General features: G+C 42.5%; 1 protein-coding gene across 1 annotated transcript in view; it reads right to left on the bottom strand.

Moving 5' to 3' along the window:
- CMKLR1 (chemerin chemokine-like receptor 1) overlaps nt 1-12,446 on the bottom strand; it is a 190,401-nt gene that overhangs the window by 147,342 nt on the left and 30,613 nt on the right. The window contains exons 5-6 of the mRNA XM_058425985.1: nt 11,864-11,992; nt 11,492-11,621 (exon numbers count right to left, since the gene is read on the bottom strand). The gene's annotated coding sequence lies outside the window, so the exon portion shown is untranslated. The remainder of the gene's footprint in view (nt 1-11,491; nt 11,622-11,863; nt 11,993-12,446) is intronic.

Raw genomic sequence — 12,446 nt, 5'->3', positions numbered from 1 at the left:
CTCATAATTTCTCATTTATATTTATTAAGTTTCTGCTTTGGGCCAGATACTGAACACTGGGTGGTAATCCCATTTTAACTACAGCAAGAATTTGAAAACTGGTCTCTTTAGCCAGGCCCCAGCTCCCCATGCACCTGGGTTTTGATCGATGGCTCCCCAGAAGCCACCCAACCGTGCTCACACAATAAAAGGAGAGAAGCAAATTTAATAAGATTCCAAATTGCCTTCCCTTGAATTCAAATTGCTTCATATATTATGTTCATGATAACTACTGTAGTTCCTATTTTTTCTCAAGCCCCTTCTTTGTTTCTAATACAAGACAAGTTCTTGTGTTAATGAATTCTAGATTTTCATTTAATAAATGTTGCGTGGGAAGCTTCATTACTTGCAACTTCATCAATCTACTGCAGACACACAAATGCCCCTTTCTAAGTACCTGGGATCAATAGAGCATGATTCTCACGTATGGGGGCCCTGCACGCTGCCACCAAGAAGAATTCAGTAATTGAAAAGACCTTATAAATCAATACAGCCAAATTGAAAACTCCAAGAGAACTTCGCATCATTCACTGAGACGCTTGTTAAGACCTCTTTACTTTTAGAGGGGAAAAGAACAACACTGGGAAAAAGGTTGAAGAGGAGGAGAAAGAAAACAGATATTTCTATTTAATCCTAATCACTCAGCAAAGATGGTGGAACTTCTACTTAGCATGCAGATTCAATTTCACTTTGATTACTTGTCCTGATTAATTTTTTTTGTCTTTACCTTTATTCAAACATAAAATCTCTCCACAGAAGACCACCTAGTGATGGTTTCTACCTCTTTTCCAGGGAGGCATTGAGAGACAGAATTCCGGCACTCACCGTTAAGCCTGCCATATAACAGGGACTCAATAAACAGGGATTTTGATTGAATTGTATTGAACTAAATGGCTGTTATTCTAGAATCTTTGAAGAATGGGAATAAAGTACAGAACCCCTTCCTCTCTGTGCTCCCTACATATTTTTGTTGCTTGACAATTCTCTGCCATGGCTACAAGAGTTGAAGAAAATTTTTGTTGAGTTTCCATGATGCTGTTTGGGCTTGTTCCCCCACCCCCACCCCCTTATTTGCTTCCTGTAATAAATAAAGCTGTAATAAAATCAGCTTTAGAAATTTCACAGCCTGGGCAACATAGTGAGATCCCATCTCTACAAATAGGGCCGTTGCAACATGTCCCCTCCCTCCATCCCTACTGGCTCACTGCTCAGCAGCCACAGCAGCCTTCTTTCTGGTTCTCAGTCAGCAACTTCCTCCCTCTGAGCCTTTGCATGTGCTCTTCTCTCTGCCTAGAACGTTCTTCCTCCCACCCTTTGACTTACTGAGTCCGACTTATCTTTTGGGTCTCTGCCTCATTGCCTCCTCCTTGAAAAACCCTCCCCTGACCTCACAGAGCTGAGTTCAGTGAGTTTATTATGTATTCTAGAAGATCCCTGTATATATTTTTTAAATTATAACACTTACCACAAGTATAATTAAGAAATTTTTGTGTAACTGCTTGTTTAAATTTTTTCTGTCTAGCTAGACTGTAAGCACCATGAGATAGGGCCCCTTCTCTCATGTCCAGCACCCAGAGAGTTTAAGACTCACAATAAACACGACTTAAAGACATAAATAAACTTGTTCTTGGCAAATTGAAAGAATGGTGATTATTTAAATACATTTGTTACATGCTGTCAAATGAAAAAGCAGTGTATATGGATGCATAGAAAAAGGCTGGAATAGTATACAGCAAAGGATAAAAAAAGATCTTATTTAGGATTATGAGTTGTATTAGTCAATGTTCACCAGAGAGACATTATGTACTTACATACATACACAGAGAAGGAGAGAGAGAGAGAGAATCAGGACCTGGCTCATGCAATTATGAAAGCTGTGAAGTCCCAAGACCTATAATTGACAAGCTAGAGACCCAGGAGAGCTGATGGTATAGTTCCAGTCTGAGTCCAAAGGCCTGAGAACCAGGAAAGCTGATGGTGTAGGTTCCAGTCTGAGGGCAAGAGAAGACAGATGTCCCAATTCAAGTAGTTCAGAAGGAGAAGTTTCCTCTTACTCCAGTTGCTGTGTTCTGTTTAGGCCCCCAACTTACTGGGCTAGGCCCACTCCCATCAGGGAAGAAAATCAGCTTTGGTCAGTCTACAGATTCAAAAATTAGTCTTATCCAGAAACACTCCCATAGACACACCCAGAATAATGCTTGACCATATCTGGGCACCCTGTGACTCAGTCAAATTAACACACAAAATCAGCCATGACATTGATCATTTTAATATCCTTTTGGTTGTTTCTATTTTCTAACTTTCCAATAACAAACATGCATTACCTCTTTAATCATAAAAATAAAAGTCATTTTGTTTCTTTAACAAGTTTTTGTCTTAATTTGTCTACCAGTGTGTGACAATGCTGGCTGGTAAGTGTTTTGTGCTTGTCTACAAGACTAAGATAAACATTCAACAAGAAAAACGTTGACCTTTAGGGTCTTCAGTTTATTCAATTGTGAGGGGGTCAAAATGAAGGAGCCGCATATTGAAATCCTATGTTCAAGTCCTGGTTCCTGCATTTACCTTTCCTAAGCCTCAGTTTCCTCTGCTATAAGGATGAGGCTAATACATTTACCTTATAAACTAAAAATAAAATATTAAGCCCCCCAACTGACTGAAGAGACCCCCCTCTTGGCCAAGAGGATCCCAGAGAAAACTGAAAAACTGAATGCCTGGCCATGATAGGAAGAAAAATCAGACACACCTCATTTGTTACACCCCCTCCCTTTCGGAGTTTAGGCACAACCAACCAGCACTAACATTAAAATGGAGATCATAATGTCGGAGGCGTCGGAACCAGAGCAACTCCATTTTGAATAAGGGCTGCATAAAATAAGGCTGAAACCTACTGGGCGGCATTCCCAGATAGTTAAGTCATTCTTAGTCACAGGATGAGATAAGAGGTTGGCACAAGATACCGATCATAAAGACCTTGCTAATAAAACAGGTTGCCATAAAGAAGCCAGCTATAACCCCACCAAAACCGAGATGGTGATGAGCGTGACTTCTGGCCGTCCTCACTGCTACACTCCCACCAGAACCATGTCAGTTTACAAATGCCATGGCAACCTCAGAAAGTTACCCTATCGCATCTAAAAAGGGGAGGTGTGAATAACCCACCCCTTGTTTAGCATATAACCAAGAAATAACCATAAAAATGGACAACCAGTAGCCCTCAGGGCTGCTCTGCCTAGGGACTGGCCATTCCTTTATTTTTGTCTTAATAAACTTGCTTTCACTTCACTCTATGGACTTGCCCTGAATTCTTCCTTGTGCGAGATCCAGACCCACTTGGGGTCTGGATCAGGACTCATTTCCGGTAACAAGAAGACTGACAAAACAGACTCTGTGTCAATAAGATACCAAATTCCAACCTGCATGTGGTATAACATCACATGACAGACAGCAAACCTTGAAGAAAATCAAAACTTTTACCCCAAAATACATTTATTTGACATATTGTTTTGTTTTGTTTTGTTTTTAGACAAGAGTCTCGCTCTGTCGCCCAGGCTGGAGTACAGTGGCACAATCTCAACTCATCTGCCTCCCAGGTTCAAGCGATTCTTGTGCCTTGGCCTCCCAAGTAGCTGGGATTATAGGTGTGCACCACCACGCCCAGCTAATTTTTGTATTTTAAGTGGAGACAGGGTTTCACCATGTTGGCCAGGCTGGTCTCGAACTCCTGACCTCAAGTGATCCACCCGCCTTGGCCTCCCAAAGTGCTGGGATTACAGGTGTAAGCCACCGCACCCAGCCCATTTCTTTGACATATTTTGAAATGGCCCTGCAAAGCCATATCTTGTGGGGGAAATTTGCATCTGTAGAGAATCTACAGATTCCTTTTTCCATCCTTTCCTGGATCTACCAGAGATTAACTAAGGGTCTGACACCTTTTAAAGTCCAAAAAGAGATATTTACCACCTATTCTCTCTGAAGGCTACTACCTTGAGGCTTCATCTGCATAACAAGAACCTTGGCTTCCACAACCCCCCATAGCTTAACTTAAGCATCCCTTTCTAGTGGCATCAAATCTTCAGACAAGGCTTAACTCTTTCAACCAATTGCCAATCAGAAAATCTCAGAATCTGCTGTGGGTGGTGGCTCACGCCTGTTCCCAACACTTTGGGAGGCCGAGGCGGGTGGATCCCTGAGGTCAGAAGTTCAAGACCAGCCTGGCCAACATGGTGAAACCCTGTCTTTACTAAAAAAAAATACAAAAATTAGCCAGGCGTGGTGGCAGATGCCTGTAATCCCAGCTACTCAGGAGGCTGAAGCAGGAGAATTGCTTGAACCCGGGAGGCGGAGGTTGCAGTGAATTGCGCCATTGCACTCCAGCCTGGGCGACAAGAGTGAAACTCCACCTCAAAAAAAAAAAAAAAGAAAAAAGAAAATCTCAGAATCTAACTATGACCTGCAAGCCCCCACTTCATCCCATCTTTTCAGGCCAAACCACTGTATACCTTCCATGTACTGATTTCTGTCTTTGCCTGTATCTCCTGCCTCCCTAAAATGTATAAAACCAAACTGCAACCCAACCTCCTTGGGCACACTTTCTCAGGACCTCTTGAGACTGTTTCCTGGGCTGCGATCACTCATATTGGCTCAGAATAAACCTCTTCACATATTTCACAGAGTTTGGTATTTCCAGTAACAATCTCACAGGTGGTTTATGTGAAATCAAGTAATATATGTCCAGGTGCATCTTTAGGCTGTACAAGGCTAGCCCAACATTACCTTGAGGTGGGAGGCAGTATTTGCAATGTTTAAGAGGGAGCAAGATAGCAGGAGTTGGAGTCCTAGTCAGCCACCTACCTGCTGTGCGGTCTTAATCAAAGCAATTCAACTCTCTGAACCTTGGTTTTCAGATTTATAAAGGGGGTTAACACTAGAACCAACTTCACAGGGTTTTAGTGGGGACTACATAAGGTCATACATTTCAGGTCTTCAGCACTGTCCCTAGCACATGTGCATTTTGTATTTTAATTATTTATTCCACCATTTCCCGACTCACATACACCCTTAAGCCCTAATCCTGACTTGCACATCTTTCTTTGGCTTTAATTGCAAATCACCATCAATTTAAGATGTCCCTGGGGTCCCAAGAAGCCCTTCCTTGCCCTCAACACCCTTACCCCATTCTCTCTACCAAACCCACTGGCAGCCAGTCCTCTAGGGAAATCTCAAACGTGAAAGGCCCAGACCACCACCACCTCCTGAAAGTTATCAAAGCCATTTTCCTAATTTCCTTAAATGCAGTGTTGAAAGGAAAGTAGTGAGTGGCTTAAAGCCAGGGATTTGGTTATGCTAATTACACCCTTAAAGAGCCCAGCCCTGAGGCCTCATAGCTTGAAAGGAATTCTGGCAGCTGGGTTCACTTGGAAAAGAAAGGAAATGTGGAATCTAACAGTGGCAGGAGGTGGGACAGTGGGTGGATTCAAGAAAAAGGAAGTTGTTTGAAAGTTGAAAAAATAAAGGAAATTCATTCACATTAAAACAACAAAAGGATATCTTTTCACCAATCAGATTAGCAAAAACAAGACACTGGATATTGCCCAGTCTTGACAATGCAGAGAGTAATAGGAGCTTAAACTTACCAAAATGACAAGGCACAGCTTTTTCCAAGGGCAATGGCAGAGTCCATCAAACTTCAAAACTTGCATAAACTTCTACCCTCTCAACTCTATTTCTAGGACCCATCTTTCCTACAGACATACACATGCACAAATATATATGGAGAAGGATGTGCTTGAAACAAACACAAAAAAGATGAAAACAATTAAATGCCCATTAACAAGGGAACGGATAATATTCTGTTGAAGTATTAAATATCTCTTTAAAAATGAAGATTTCCTTGTGTGCACAAGACCCATTTATAACATAAGTATTATTAAAAAGAAACGAAACGGTCTTGGGGAAAAAACATCAGAATCGTAAATCGTGAATGTGAACTTTAGACTTTTAATACATTTTGTTAGATATGAGTTCTAAATTTCTTTTCAAAGAATCAGTATGTCAGTATATTCAATTCTTTGCCTTCTACTGTTAAACTTCCTCAAAAAGCAACCTTTTCTGATTACCTGCTCCACCCTGACTCATTCTGATTACCTGCTACCTGATCCGCCCTAACTCATTCTCCACCCTGCATAACCATTTTTCCCGCCAAACCACTCACCCTCGCCCCACCTCCGTCTATCTCTTTAAATTAGCCAATTGGAATTAGTTTAACCTGTGCGGCCTAACCCTAGCCAACTGGGGAATGACACAGCAGCAGGGGCCACATGAGTCAGGGTTAAGAACCCCATCCCCTCCCTTGTCCAAGTGGGCACTCACCATTGCTCCATCCGTAAGAGTGCAATAGAATTAACTTGCCTTGCTGAGAATTAAAAAGAAAATTTTATATTTGAGTGCTATTCTTTTCCAGCACCGAAACTTTAATTATAACAATTTCAAGTGGCCCAGGCTTCCAAATGTGTTTCTAAAGTAGTTGTTTCCTATATCTCAGGTATCCAGAGAGCAGACTATGGGAAATACTGATGTCACTCAATACTCACCAAAGATGAAAATGAGTTCATTTCCTTAACCACCTAGTTGAAATGGTCTTTAAACTAGGCTCTATTTACGTGCCAAGAATCTATGTTACAGCAGCACCCAGACGCAAAAGGAACACATATTAGCCATAATTCCCTCATACATCATCAACCATGGTGATGTTACAGGAAAGAGGTCCGGATCCACACCCCAAGAGAGGGTTCTTGGATCTTGCATAACAAAGAATTCCGGGTGAGCCCATAGATTAAAGTGAAAGCAAGTTTATTAGGAAAGTAAAGGAACAAAAGAAGGGCTAACCCATAAACACAGCAGCCCCGAGGGTTATTTTATGGTTATTTCTTGATGATATGCTAAACAAGGGGTGGATTATTCATGCCTCCCCTATTTAGACCATGTAGGATAACTTCCTGGGGTTGCCATGACATTCGTAAACTGTCGTGGTGGTGGTGGGAGTGTAGCAGTGAGGACGACCAGAAGTCATTCTCGTTGCCATCTTGGTTTCAGTGGGTTTTGGCCGGCTTCTTTACTGCAAGCTGTTTTATCAGCAAGATCTGACCTGTATCTTGAGCTGACCTCCTGTCTCATCCTGTGACTGAGAATGCCTAACCATCTGGGAATGCAGCCCAATAGGTTTCAGCCCCATTTTACCCAGGTCCTATTTAAGATGGAGTTGTTCTAGTTCACACGTCTCTGACAGTGAGAAGATCTCTGCCGAGCTGGAACTAAAGAAGAGTGTCTGGGCCGGGCGCGGTGGCTCACGCCTGTAATCCCAGCACTTTGGGAGGTCGAGACGGGCGGATCATGAGGTCAGGAGATCGAGACCATCCTGGCTAACACAGTGAAAACCCGTCTCTACTAAAAATACAAAAAAAATTAGCCGGGTGTGGTGGCGGGCGCCTGTAGTCCCAGCTACTCGGAAGGCTGAGGCAGGAGAATGGCGAGAACCCGGGGAGGCGGAGCTTGCAGTGAGCCAAGATCGCGCCACTGCACTCCAGCCTGGGCGACAGAGCGAGACTCTGTCTCAAAAGAAAAAAAAAAGAAGAGTGTCTGGAATTGAGTTACTGTCACGCGCGTCCGTGTGGAGAGAGTCTACCAAACAGGCTTTGTGTGAGCAACAAGGCTGTTTATTTCACCTGGGTGCAGGAGGGCTGAGTCCCAAAAAGGAGTCAGCAAAGGATGGTGGGATTATCATTAGTTCTTACAGGTTTGGGATAGACGTACAAAGTACATTCTCAAGGGCAGGGAGAATATTACAAAGCACCTTCTTAAGGGCAGGGGAGAATATATGTATCAGTTAGGGTGGAGTGGGAACAAATCACAATGGTGGAATGTCATCAGTTAAGGCTATTTTCACTTCTTTTGTGGATCTTCAGTTGCTTCAGGCCATCTGGATGTACCCATACAGGTCATGGGGATATGATGGCTTAGCTTGGGCTCAGAGGTTTGACACTACCACATATGCAGCCCATAGTCTGGTGTTCACCAAAGGGGCCAGTCAAAAATTTCCAGCATACTTGAAGCTATTGAAAACCACATATGTGCACAGTATATGCAAGATAAGTATTTATAGTAAATGTATATACCTTCTGTTCTGAATAATATACTATATTTCAGTGACGGTCTATTAAGTATTTAGAAATGACACTGGATACATAAAATGGAAAATATCTTGAAGAACCAATGGTTATCACAAGGTCTCCCACTTTCTTATCCAGAACAGCGTGTACTTTTTTAAGAATTAAATTTTAAAGACATTGTTCTGTGAGTTCAAGAAATGGTCTTTTCCATACCAGGATTATGAGCTATTCTGCTTATAAACCACTCTGGGTGTGTCCACTTCTCTTGGATCTTTAGAAACATCTCACAATTCAATGAAAGATAGTTTATACCCAAAATAAACACCCTTGTTATGTTAAAAATAAAAAAAGAAAGGAAATGCAAAACTACATATATGCAGATATATATGTGTGCAAGTGCATAGAAAAAACCTTCAAGAACACACTCCAGCCTGTTAAAAAGTGAGCACCTCTGGAGAGAGAGGAAGTAGAACTTGAACTTCGTAGGCCAGGCGCAATGGCTCATGCCTGTAATCCCACCACTTTGGGAGGCCGAGGCAGGCGGATCACCTGAGGTCAGGAGTTCAAGACCAGCCTGATCAACATGGAGAAACAGTTTCTACTAAAAAAAAAAAAAAATACAAAAAATTAGCTGGGCATGGTGGCGCATGCCTGTAATCCCAGTTACTTGGGAGGCTGAGGCAGGAGAATCACTTGAACCTGGGAGGCAGAGGTTGCAGTGAGCCAAGATCACACCATTGCACTCCAACCTGGGCACCAAGAGTGAAACTCCGTCTCAAAAAAACAACAACAACAACAACAATAGAACTTGAACTTCGTATTCTATGCAAAAAAGGAAAAAATCTAAGAGAAAAAAAAAAGAATACATAAGGAATATGGTTTCTCAATTTAAAAACCTCCCCCTTCCAACACCATCTTCCATCCCTGTCATTCTTTTTTTTTTTTTTTTTTTTTTTTGAGGTGGAGTCTCGCTCTGTCATCCAGGCTGGAGTGCAATAGCGCAATCTTGGCTCCGTGTAACCTCCGCCTCCCAGATTCGAACGATTCTCCTGCCTCAGCCTCCCAAGTAACTGAGATTACAGGCATGCACCACCACGCCCAGCTAATTTTTTGTATTTTTAGTAGAGATGGGGTTTCTCCATGTTGACCAGGCTGGTACTGAACTCCTGATCTCAAGTGATCCACCCGCCTCAGCCTCCCAAAGTGCGAGATTACAGGTGCGAGCCACCAGGCCTGGCCCATCCCTGTCATTCTTAATAAGAAGATAGATTTAGGACCTAATTTTAACTATACAGAAAGCTTTTAGATGTATGCCTTGCTTAGGCTTCTCTGGCAACTCCCCAAGCCTGCATCAGCTTAGCATCTAATCCATTAAGGTCTCCCCATGGGGCTGAGGTCCCTGTCACAGGGTGCCCTAAATACAGAGAAGGTCTAGGCGAAATTTACACATGACACAGTTATGGTCTTGCATGATCTTTCACTTTTGTCTTTTTGCAAACCTTGATTTATTTTGCTTCCCTTGGCACATTATCTCCCCTTCCAGATATTTTTGCAGTGGATATTGTATTCTTTAAGACTTTCTTGATTGCGAGTGAGAGAAACTAAATTAGCAAAAGGTGGAATTCATTATAAGCATTCAATAAATGTTTGCTGTTGCTGCTGCCTGGCTGTTGTTATTGAAGGCAGGATTTGCCTGGGTTTTGGGAACAGCTGGATCCAGGAATTTGCACATTCTCAAGAAATTTCTTAATCTCTATCTGCTGCTTCTCTCTGTTCCTGTTTCAATGAAGTCCCTCTCACTTGTGAGACTCAAGTCAAACCAAGTTTAGCAAAAAAAAAAAAAAAAAAGGGAGGAAATACTGGCTCAGATAACTGAAAACCCCAGAGGCTAGCTTCAGAAACTACTTCATATTGGTGCTAAAACTATGTAAATTACATAATCACCCAGGAAGCTAGGGCGTGCAGCCAGATCTATCGAACCAGATGAACATAGAGAGGGAAAAGAGTCATTTACCCCGTAAAGGTAAATCCGGGTTTTGTCACCCAAAAAAAGGTAGAAATAACACACACACCCCAGTCTTCTCTCTCTCTATTCTCTTGTCTCTTTCTCTCTCCCACTCTCCCTCTCTCATTTTGCCCTCTCTTGCTTGGAAACTGGCTTCTCCTGGCATTCTGATCTTTATGATAGGAAATAATGTCTGCCAAGAGATCCCAAATCCCAAATTAGCCTGACTCTCTCCATTTCAAGCCCAAAAGACTCAGTGAAGGGTCTGGTATCAGTTATCTACTGCTGCACAATGAATTACCCAGAAATGGAAAGGCTTACAACAACACCATTTATTATCTCACTTCGTGTCTTGCAGGTCAGGAATCCGGGGCAGCTTAGCTGGGTGGTTATGGTTCAGTGTCTCCCATGCCAGAAATCATCTTATAAAAAAAAATAGAATTATGCGACCCCAAACTCACTACGCCAAAGGGAAAGTTAAGCTTGGGAATTCAGCCACCAATACTGTCTTCCTTTTGCTCCCAAACAGACAGCTGGAATTTCACAACCCAAATCATGAGCTCATTTCCTCTACTCCCTCTTTTCATGTTTATCTTATGTAAAATGTAGATTTACTGAGAGGGAGATAATACATAATTGACTTTTTCCTCTACTCCCTCTTTTCACATGTATAATGTTGATTGATTGATTGATTTTTTGAGACAGAGTCTTGTTCTGTTGCCCAGGCTGTAGTGCAATGACGCAATCTTGGCCCACTGCAACCTCCACCTCCAAGGTTCAAGCGATTCTCCTGCCTCAGCCTCCTGAGTAGCTGGGATTATAGCTACACACCAGGTAAGTTTTGTATTTTTAGTAGAGACAGGGTTTTGCCATGTTGGCCAGGCTGGCCTGGAACTCCTAGCCTCAAGTGATCCACTTGCATCAGCCTCCCAAAGTGCTGGGATTACAGGCATGAGCCACTGTGCCCCGCCTAAAATTTAGATTTATTGAGACTAATCAGGGCTTCACAAGAATGTAACCATCTACCTCACTGCATATCTCCCTCCCTTCCTCCCCCGCCTCCCACTCCTTGTTCTTTCTCCTTTAAATACCAGAATGCACACAAAGCCCCCTTTGGAGAAAAGCAGAGATCACAGATGCTCCTCCGATTTCTGTTTTTCCTGGGTGCATCCTCAACCTTGGCTAAATAAACCTCTAATGGCCTCAGTCACTTTTTGGTTAACAATCGGAATGCTGTTAACTGGGGCTGGAGAATCCATTTCCAGAAGAAGTCACTCACATAGCCGGAAAGCTCCTGCTGGTGATGGCAGATCCTCTCCATGTGGGCCTCTCCACGGGAGGCTGGAGCCTCTGCACAATATGGCAGTTGGCTTCACCTGAAGGGAGTGATCTGAGAGAGAGAACATCGCCTAAACAGATTTGGATTGAAAATAATAAATAAATCAATATTTAAATATTTTTTTTAAAGACAGAAAACATCTGGCAGAAACTATCCTTTTTATGATCAGCCTCAGACATCACATACCATCATTCTATTAATTTAAAGCAAGTCCCTAAGTTCAGCCCACGTTTTATGAAAGGGAGAGCTTCACCTTTTGAAGGAAGGAGTATCAAAGAACCTGTGAATACGTTACAGGACCCCACCACTTACCCAAAGTCAGTGGTTTCCTCACTATAGTCCCTTCTGTGGACGCCAGAAATATGTTACAGAAAAGCAGTCCCAGCGCAGACCCCAACAGACAGTTCTTGGATCTCGTTCAAGAAAGAATTCAGGGTGAGTCTGCAGCGCAAAATAAAAGCAAGTTTATTAAGCAAGTAAAGTGGTGAAAGGACAGCTACTCCATAGACAGAGTAGGACGTTCCTGAAAGTTAGAAGAGGAACACATCCCCGCTAGGTACAATGTTTGTATATATGGGGAGATGTGCTCTAAGGGTTTGTGATAGAGGATTAATTTTCTTAATAACCATATTTTGCAAGAATCGATATTATTATCTTTAAAGCAAAATTAGGAATGCCTATGTTCTCCAGATATCAGGATATCCGGACACTCCCAAGTCTGGGTCTGTTAGTAAACATTATTAATTTGTTCCCTTAACCGTAAACATCTAGAGGCTCGGAATGCCAAACTTTCTGAGGATGCAGCCCAGCAGGTCCCAGCCTCATTTTCCAGCCCTCACTCAAGATGGAGTCGCTCTGATTCAAATGCCTCTGACAGATATGTTTTTAAATCAGG

The sequence above is a fragment of the Hylobates moloch genome, unplaced genomic scaffold (assembly GCF_009828535.3).
Source record: "Hylobates moloch isolate HMO894 unplaced genomic scaffold, HMol_V3 SCAFFOLD_12, whole genome shotgun sequence".
Classification (NCBI taxonomy): Eukaryota; Metazoa; Chordata; class Mammalia; order Primates; family Hylobatidae; genus Hylobates; species Hylobates moloch.
This window is presented reverse-complemented; position numbering and strand designations above follow the sequence as displayed.